We start from the raw sequence: 9,573 nt of genomic DNA, 5'->3' as shown, positions 1-9,573 counted from the left end.
CTTAAATTAGCGACCGTACAAAAATTGGCTTTTACTATGACGCTGCTGAAACAGACATATGGTAAAACGGAATGGGTGTGAGTGCCTGTGGAATTTTAAGGAAGCAGCTTATATTTGGGTATTGTCTCCCCCCCCCCTCGAATTTTAAAGGTGTGGCTTATATTCAGGCCAATACTGTACTTCTGGGTTTTCGGCATTTGGGAGCCAAAATGTATGAGTACCAAGGTGTGCGAAAACCAAGGTACGACTGGTTTTCAAGGTTTTAAAATCAAGGCTTAAGGATTGATTTTTATGAGATCCAACCATGAGCCTTGCTTGGAGCAGAGCACCCAAGGAAGTCAAACAGTAGTGTGAGAGGATTATTGGTTTATGCCCAGAGACTGCCCTACCTGAGAGTCCCCAAGAGAGTCCCTCAGTGTTTGTTTGTTTTTTAAATAATTTTTATTAACCGACCAATCAAATCAAATCACATCACATAAATTCCGAATTACAAAGCCGAATTTTAAATTTTTGTTGAGGGGACCCATATTTCAAGTTCCGAAGGGGGATTCCGATCATCTTCTTGCTACTGCGTTAATGTCCAAATCAGTCCAAATAATGTTCATAATTCTATCCAGTCTTATCTTGCTGTTTCCACATCTCATCTTGTTCATATTTTTATTTATTTTTTTATTTATGATCTCTTCTGATAATCTCCTTAAGCTGATAAACACCAGTTATAATCCTGTGTGAATTTTTCCATTCGTTCAATCCTCATATCAAGATGGTTTCCATATATCATCGCTTTCATAAATAACATCGCTCTTTCCATCTCGCAGATCTGTCGCTCTTAAGTCCCTCTGAGGAGTCTCACCCACAATATAAAAGCAGCTCTATTCCTCCTCCCAGACTTAAGTCCTCCGACAGAACTTGCCAACATGGCGACGGTATTTTTTACTGCGTCATTCCAAAGCTCTTATACTTTCCACGGTCTTCTTAAAACATGATTTGGTTAGAAAGTTATCTCCACACAGTCATAAATCCACAGCTTAAGTCATTAAAACAGCATTTGTGACTTGTGGGGGGGGGATTCTTAGTTAATCACATAGAGAAAAGAAAGGAAAGTTTTTTCCCCCTCCCCCATCCAGTCCCTTTGCCATACCGAGCCTTGGTGAGTCTTCTCATGATTTATTCTTGTTCCTCCGACTCGTCTTGTTTTTCAGAGATCTCTTCGGTTAGCAGTCTTTACTCCCCCTCCTTCCTTGAAATATGTGCATTAGCTTCCTCCTAATTGTTTCTTTTGAAGTTATTGCAGCTAGAGGCGAGGATCAGAGACAGCGTCCAGGAGCGCCGAAATCCGCACAAGGGCATTCTGCCTAGTGCCCCCACCCCCACAAATTTGGGGGTGGTATAGGGCACAGCAGGCAAGGGCAGCCCCCCCCCACAAACTTGGGGGGGTAGGGAGGCTATTTACTCCCATCACAGCCTCCTAATTACCTTGTGCGGGTCAGAGAGATGTTATTGTCAGCCATCTTCCGATGCGCCCCTAGTGGCCCCTCCGAAAGTCCCTCAGTGTTGGCACTGAGGTAAAGACCCCCTTGTTCAGTGTCCCCAACATCTGGGCTACAATCCCGTAAGTTGGAATATTTACTTCAAGAATGCCAGGTGTGAGGAACCAGATGTTGTGGAACTACAATACCCAAAGTCCCTGCCAATGTGACCAATGGGTCAGAGATGCTGGGAGTTGTTGTCCAACAGTTCTGGGATCCCAAGGTTGGGAAAGGGGAATTTTGGCCATTTTGATAGCCTGTGTTGACTCGGGGGGGGGGTGCGCTCTCAAACAGCAGTCTACCGCATTACTTGCTTTTTACATTGGAGATTTCTGGGAATAAACCAGGATCTTACATGTGGAGTATGCAGTCTATGCCTGAACTAGGGTCCCTTCTGTTTGTGCCAGACCCAGCGGTTTCAACAGTGGGAGGCAATTCTGGGAGGAGAGAAGCCAGAAGGCACTTAGTTGGTCTCAGCCAAGGTAAGATGCAGCCTGGTGCAATGGCATCTGGTGGAAGCAGGAGTAGCCCTGGCCTTTGCAGGGAGGCACCAAAGTGATAGGAAGAGTGTGTACCTGGGATGACATCTGGATAGAGAGGGTAAGCCACATATGCTAACAACGAGAACCGCAGTACAATGGTACCTTGGTTCTCAAATGCCTTGGTACTCAAATGCCTTGGTCCCAAACGCCGAAAACCTGGAAATAAATGTTCTGGTTTTCGAACGTTTTTCGGAAGCTGAATGTCCGATGCAGCTGTCGGCTATTGTTTCCAGGGTGTCTGCACCAATCAGAAGCTGCGCCTTGGTTTTCGAACATTTCGCAAGTCAAACAGACTTCCGGAACAGATTAAGTTTGGCACTTTTGCTTTTGCTATTTATTCTGCCTTTTTGTTTTTGAGGCTTTTTCGGTTAATTCGTTTTGTGACTGTGTGGAACCCAGTTCAGCTACTGATTGATTGATTGATTGTGTGACTGCGGAAATGGATAAAAGCCCCCCCCCCCCATCCAGACAATGACTATCATCAGTGCAGGTAAGGAAAAAATAATAATTTAAATTTTTATCATCTACAATACTGTCTTATTTATTTTATAGTATGGTGCATTGATTATTGCTTTCATTTTATGGATCAATGATCTTGTTAGATAGTAAAATTCATGTTAAATTGCTGTTTTGGGGGTTGTTTTTAAAAGTCTGGAACGGATTAATCCATTTTGCATTACTTTCTATGGGAAAGCACACCTTGGTTTTGGAACGCTTTGGTTTTGGAACGGACTTCCGGAATGGATTAAGTTTGAGAACCAAGGTACCACTGTACATCAGAAAATCAACCCTGGCAAGATCAATTACATAGTAGCAGTTAAAAAAAAAGCAACATAACAGCAAATGTAACAGCAATGAAACAAGGGAGTTTGAATGTTGTAGCCACTGCCTCTAAAACAACTACAAATTAGCCAAGAATCAAGTCAATCTGACCAAATGATACTTTTTCCACAAGTAAAGACAATGCAAAACCAACTGAGCTGCCTGCATGCCAGAGTTAAACCACCCCATAGGACACCGCACAGAGCGTTTCCTTAGAAACATAACCAAACCCTGAACAAACTTAAAAGTAGAAAAAATATTTCAGAAATTCAAATAATCCAAAGGGGGGGGTGTGCTAAATCGAACAGGATAAGTGTATTTATTTATTTGATTTTTATACTGCTTTTCCACACAACTGAGAGCCCAGAGAGGTACACATCCATAATTAAAACTTTCAACATAAATTCCCACGACCTTTGGCACTGCAGTTTTAGAAGGTTGCGTTTTTAGGTTTCAAAGTATAAATAAATAAATCGTGGCAAATAAAACTTGTTCCTCCATAATACAACTCTGAAGGAAATAATTAACAATTAAACTTGAGCTCCCTCTACTGGGCAGCTATATAGTAAGTGGTTGTGTTGACTTGTGGAGGGTTTTTTTAAAAAATAAATAAATATAAGGAAGTCCTCCTATATATACATCTCTCTCCCCCCCCCCTTTTGTGTATTTTGGGGATCTGCCCAAGTGGATTGTAAATACGATCAAAAAAGGTATGTCAATGTCACTGAGAACAAAATGTGGTAATTTCAAATTTTCAAAAGCCCTGAGTTTTAAAACACTCCAGCTTGAAATACTACTTTTGCTCCTTAAAGAGCATGGACAGATATCAGCATATCAACACCAAAAAAAATGTGTTGGGTGGCATTCAATGCTAGCCCTACTAGGGGAGAATCGTTGAAGTTAATGGATATTGACTAACTGAGGATTAGTAATTTCAATGGGTCTACTCTGAGTAGGGCTTCATCTCTCATCACAGAAAGATATCAATGCTATCTATGTAGATGATTGATGGACATCAACAGACTCCAGAACTGGGATGAAAGTTGGCTTTCCTCTAAGACTGGCCAAGAAAGGGGTAAGACAGACAGACAGACACACACACACACAGAGAGAGAGAGAGAGAGAGAGAGAGAGAGAGAGAGAGAGAGAGGTAAAACAAGCAAACCCTCAATTTTTGATCAAGGCTAATTATCAAGGCTAACTGATAAAGGAAAGGGAGAGGTCCATCTCTAGGACTCAGCCCCTGACTGCAGCATCTAACTTGCTATGCCTTGAGAGCAGAACAATGGTTGAGGAAGCTGTGGCTTTGTTGCACTACAATTCCCACCATCCCTGGCCATTTAGCCATGCTGGCTGGGTCTGATGTGAGCTGGAGTCTAACAACAGCTGAAGGGCCACAGTTTCCCCCATCTCTGGAGCAGAGCTTTTCTGTGGAAACATAAGCTGAGCAGATCACTATTGTGTCAAGAGAGTCAGAGGTGAGGTTGAGAGTGGAGGGGCTGCGGCCGCAACAGTCAGCCATTCTTCAGCTCCTCTGCAGAAGGATGCCTTCTTGTTACACTTTGAATCCTTTTGGAATTTAATAATGATCTGATTGGAACCCACCACCTTCAAAACACCTCTAGAGTTTCACGTCATATGTCAGGTTAAAACAAATAAATAAATCATGGCATGGCATGATGTCTATGGGAAATACTGTTCTCTGCGTCGTTGGAAACTAGACTGCTTGGGTCCTACTCCTGACTGGCAGAACTTCTGAAGGTTTGCTGAAGGCTTCCTCAAACTCGGCCCTCCAGTTGTTTTTGGCCTACAACTCCCATGATCCCTAGCTAGCAGGACCAGTGGTCAGGGATGATGGGAATTGTAGTCTCAAAAACATCTGGAGGGCCGAGTTTGAGGAAGCCTGGTTTGGGGGGGGGATAAACAAGGTTAGATTTTTATTTATTTTTTTACTCTTCCTTTATATCACTACATGCAAAATTGCCACATGTACATTATTGCGGCATCAGCCAGCCAATACAGACCAGCAGGCACAAAATTGGTTCATAATTAACATTATTATTATTACCAGAGATCTCAGGGTGGTTCACAGAATAAAACCAAACTATAAAACCACAAAAATTATGAGTGTATGAAATAGCTGCTAAGGACTCACACCAATCTCTGAATGGCTGGATCTCATGTTGTAAAGATCCCAGAAAACCTGGCTGAAAATTTTCCAAGATGGAAATACTGATTTTCTGGAAAATGGAATAACCTACCATGTGAATGCAGCCCCTTGACCTGATTCAAACTTCATAATTCCTGCTACAGTCTCCCTTTGAAGTTCTATATTTGAGACCCCCATGTTGTTGCTAATCGTCAAGCCCTCTTTAAAGTAGGTGCCTGCTTCTGCTTGAGTTTTTCCCCTGCTTCCCCCCCCTTTTTGTTCCCACTGTGCATTACCCACAAAGTCTACTTTATGGGGGGGCGCGAAGAGAAACACTCATATATAAAACTATTGCAGTTTTGTCTCTTGCCATTTCGGAGCAGGTATAGATGGGAACAGCCTGCACAGCATGGATGGTAAATTTGTTTTAGTCGAAGCGAGGGGAAAGAAGCATTGATTCTCGACCTCCTGAACATGAGAATCCAAAATTGCTCAGCGTTGCCATTAATGTTCTTTCCACTGTGAAACCTGAAAGGAGCGGAGTAGCTGCTCATTCGGGGGCCAACATAAAGGAAGCGAAAATGACTTTTCTGAATTTCCTCTATCCGCAGTTATAATTGGACACCCCGAGGTATTCAGTTCTCAGTCACAATGATCGTCGCTCACCTCTGTCATTTCAGATCACCGAACTGACAGCCCAGGCAAATTTTGAATTGATTTGTTATGAGGTGGTCAATAAAGAAAATGTAATTGCGGCCTGCAAACTCCTATCTGCATCAATAAGAGATGGGGAATGCGCTTCCAAAAAGAGAGAGCAAAAGTGGCCTTGCTGACTTGGCAGTGGCAAAAGTGAGATGGCAAATTAGTTCGTCCCGACTTCTAATGATGCCACCTATCGTCCTGCTTTGGCTTGCGTGGAAGTCGAGCTCACCAGAATTATGTGCTTGCTGGCAAAGCACTAACTCAGTAAAAACAGTACTCGTTCTCATCTGGGATGAGGTTTAATGCAAAGAGAGTCGCCTACGACACAGAATAGCCATTCATTTGCTGCCTAGTCATTTGAAGCTAACTGTAAAAGGAAAGATATAGAACAAAACATCCCATTGCGCACACACACACACAGAAACCCCTTCCCGCAATCCCTGGGCCTTCTTCCTGAGTGAAGTGCCCTGATTGATGCCTTCCAGATACCAAAAAGGAAAGATGTTTTAAGATCTCTTTGGCAGCTCAACGGGACAACTCAACCAGGGGATTTCAACAACAGATATCCAACTCAAGCTGCTTCTTAGACTGTAAGCACATGTGCACTCGAAGGATATTTGAAACCACAGATTTAAGTGTGGTCAAAGCAATTTAGGAGGAGGACTTTAAGCTTGGTTAGTGGAAGAATAATGAATTATTCCAAACGTCACAAGAGAAAGTGTAAGAAACAGTAACAATGAGAAACTCAACCACAACATCTTATTTATATGCTGCCCATCTGACTGGGTTGGCCCAGCTAGTCTGGGCGGCTTCCAACAAATTATAAAACCACAGTAAAACAACAAACATTAAAAACTTCCATATACATATATATATTCAATAGAGATATTGAAGCGTATATATTTTCTGAAGTGTACATCACTCTTTGAAGGATGTGGGATTCTGTACTCACATTGGGTGGTATCCAGGGTTAGTAATACTCTGAGTAAATCCATTGAAAGTCCATAGATTGCAAAGGGTCTAACTTGACTCCCATTAGATTATCACTCATTGTGAGTTGATTCCATAGAAAGTACCTGGCTGGCCATTCAAAATCTGCACAAGCAGCAAGCGGTACAGTCATCCCTGGACTGTACAATCTCAAAATGCCATGCCAATGGGAAACCACATTAGTTCAGTCAAGATAGCTCTAAACCACCCTTCCTACAGGAAGGGAAGTATAGCCCAGGGTAGGTCACAATAAGAGGCTACAATAATATGCAATGACATTATCCCAACCGCAAAACAAAACCAATCCTCCTGGCAAACTGGGAATATCCCCTCACTAGTGCAGTTTAGGGTATTCCACACCTTTCCTCAGCAAAGTTTCTTTTTCTTTGAGAAAAATAAGTGGCTCGTGCAAATGCCAACCCCTGTAATCTTTAATAATAAAGATAACTGTAACAAAAATAGTGTAATGAGAGAAACTCAATACAACAATATGAGGAAAGTCTGCGGCGAGAGACAAGTTTCTTAACTGAAACTTAATGGAACACCCTAAAAGGAGGAGCCAATTCCAGAGCATAACACACAAGCCCCTCCCCTCCCACCAGATACCAAACATTCCACTGACCAAATCAGGCCCCAGTGTTTTTCTTACAAGGTCCAGCAGTCAGGATACAGTCCAGAGTCAAACCTGAAGCACAGTCCCACGGAGGTCCACCAGCCTCCAAGCCAAGGTCCATCAACATGGGCAGTAGAGCAGACACAGCACCTCAGTTCTGCTTCCCTTTGTGCTTTGCCTGCTGATTGCAGCATCTGGGCTTGACGAGACATGTGACCCTCACCTGTCCTGAGCCTAATCCATCTGAGGAATCATACCCCTCCTCCCAGAGCTAGCAAGCCCCACCTGGCCAGCTTGGGAGCTGGGCTGTGGGCCCTTGCATGCCTCAGCCTCCTGGAGTTCCCTACACCTCAAGAGCCTGCCATGTTCATAGAGACAGGGCCCTCTCTGGCTCTGGGTCCTGTTGGCAATTCTTCCTGGGATGTAAATTAGATTGATGTAATGCATCAGGAATTGGGCCATGGGTGGCGCTGTGGGTTAAACCACAGAGCCTAGGGCCTGCTGATCAGAAGGTCGGTGGTTCGAATCCCCGCGACGGGGTGAGCTCCCATTGCTCGGTCCCTGTTCCTGCCAACCTAGCAGTTCGAAAGCACATCAAATGCAAGTAGATAAATAGGTACCGCTCTGGTGGGAAGGTAAACGATGTTTCTGTGCACTGCTCTGGTTCGCCAGAAGTGGCTTAGTCATGCTGGCCACATGACCCGGAAGCTGTACGCCGGCTCCCTCAGCCAATAAAGCGAGATGAGCACCGCAACCCCAGAGTCAGCCACGACTGGACCTAAAGGTCAGGGGTCCTAATGTATCAGGAGTAAATAGGGCAGTTGCTAGTGCCCATCTCTCCACTTCTACTTTGCACTTCTATGAACCTTTGAACTATCGTCTAGTTTATCTACACAGATCCTGTGGATGGAAGGGAAATGTCATTAACACACAGGCTGACAGTAATTCCTGGTCTCTTTGAGAACTGTGCATTTCCTGAGTTCAGGTCATTCTTTGGTTACTTATGGGCAGGGCTTGAGAGATGATGTTCTTACACAGGGAAAAGTCAAGGGCACAGCTGGCACCAGCAGCTTGTAGCCCAGGAACAAGCCAATCTCCCCAAGTGAGTGGTTTCCTGCATGCATGTTCAGACTCAAAAACCAGAAGCAAGACCTCTGCTGAATTCAGATTGGAGGGCCACTGCCAGTCAGTGTAGACCAGCCTTCCCAATTTTGGGTCTCTAAATGTTGCTGGACTACAGTTCCCATCATCCCTGACGGGGCTGATGGGAGTTGTAGTTTGGGAAACTCTGGTGTGGTCAATACTGAGACAGATAGACCAACTCAGCAGACGACAGCTTCATTTGTGGACTAAAGCAAACACTCCCATAGTTGCATGCAGATAAGACATCCCATAACATAACTGAACTCTGAGTCCAGTGTAACCTCCAGTTATCCTAGTTAAACAGTGGCCATTGACAGATGTTCAGAACTCCAAGACAACGCACACATCACAAGACGTCTTATGGTTCACTTCAGTTCTTCCTCAGGCAATTCCTCAAGTCTACTTCATTTCATTACTCACCGTTCTACAGAGAAATGCCAGCAAGTTGTTCTTTCCACCCTTTTCTGTCTTGTTTAGATGTTTGAGCCTGTAAATAACTGGCACGTACAGAACACTGGCTGCAGAGACGTCCGGCTGACTTTATTGTTGATTTAATGTAGAACACATTCCATTGACTTCGGACAGGACCACCCAAGCATTGGTGGTCAATGAAGCCCTTCTTAGAGCAAGTATTTATTAGGTGCATACTCTGACCTAAACTGAACCACAAATCTTTATAAGAACTTACTTTTCAACTCCAGGCTACGTAAACAAAATCAAAGTCAATTGGGCAGTCAGGAATGCACAATTGTTTTAATTGTTTGCATTAACTAAGAAAAGATATCTGATAGGCCATATGTAACTCTGCTGTGGCACATCAATTCCAATGGAAATATTTAAGAACATGTCCAACACTTCCTTTCAAATCAGTGGTTTTAAAACACTTTTGACTGGAGAGTGCCCTTTACTTTGAACGTATTTATATACTAGCTCCCCCCCCCAAGCTCAAGGTGGGGTACATGGCTCCCCATTTTTACCCTCAGAACAACCCTGTGAGGTAGGGTCAGGCTGAGAGACAGTGACTGGCTCAAATTCACCCAGTGAGCATCAGGGTTCGATTCTTTACTCAACCATGGCCTCCCA

At 43.8% G+C, this 9,573-nt stretch overlaps 1 long non-coding RNA gene across 1 annotated transcript in view; it reads left to right on the top strand.

Annotated features, from left to right (window-relative positions):
- Positions 1-9,573, top strand: part of LOC308485094 — an 840,425-nt gene that overhangs the window by 827,630 nt on the left and 3,222 nt on the right. The window lies entirely within an intron of this gene.

The sequence above is a fragment of the Podarcis pityusensis genome (genome assembly GCF_964106645.2).
Source record: "Podarcis pityusensis genome assembly, chromosome: 9".
Taxonomy (NCBI): domain Eukaryota; kingdom Metazoa; phylum Chordata; class Lepidosauria; order Squamata; family Lacertidae; genus Podarcis; species Podarcis pityusensis.
The sequence above is the reverse complement of the archived record's forward strand: the minus strand, read 5'-3'. Positions and strand labels throughout refer to the sequence as shown.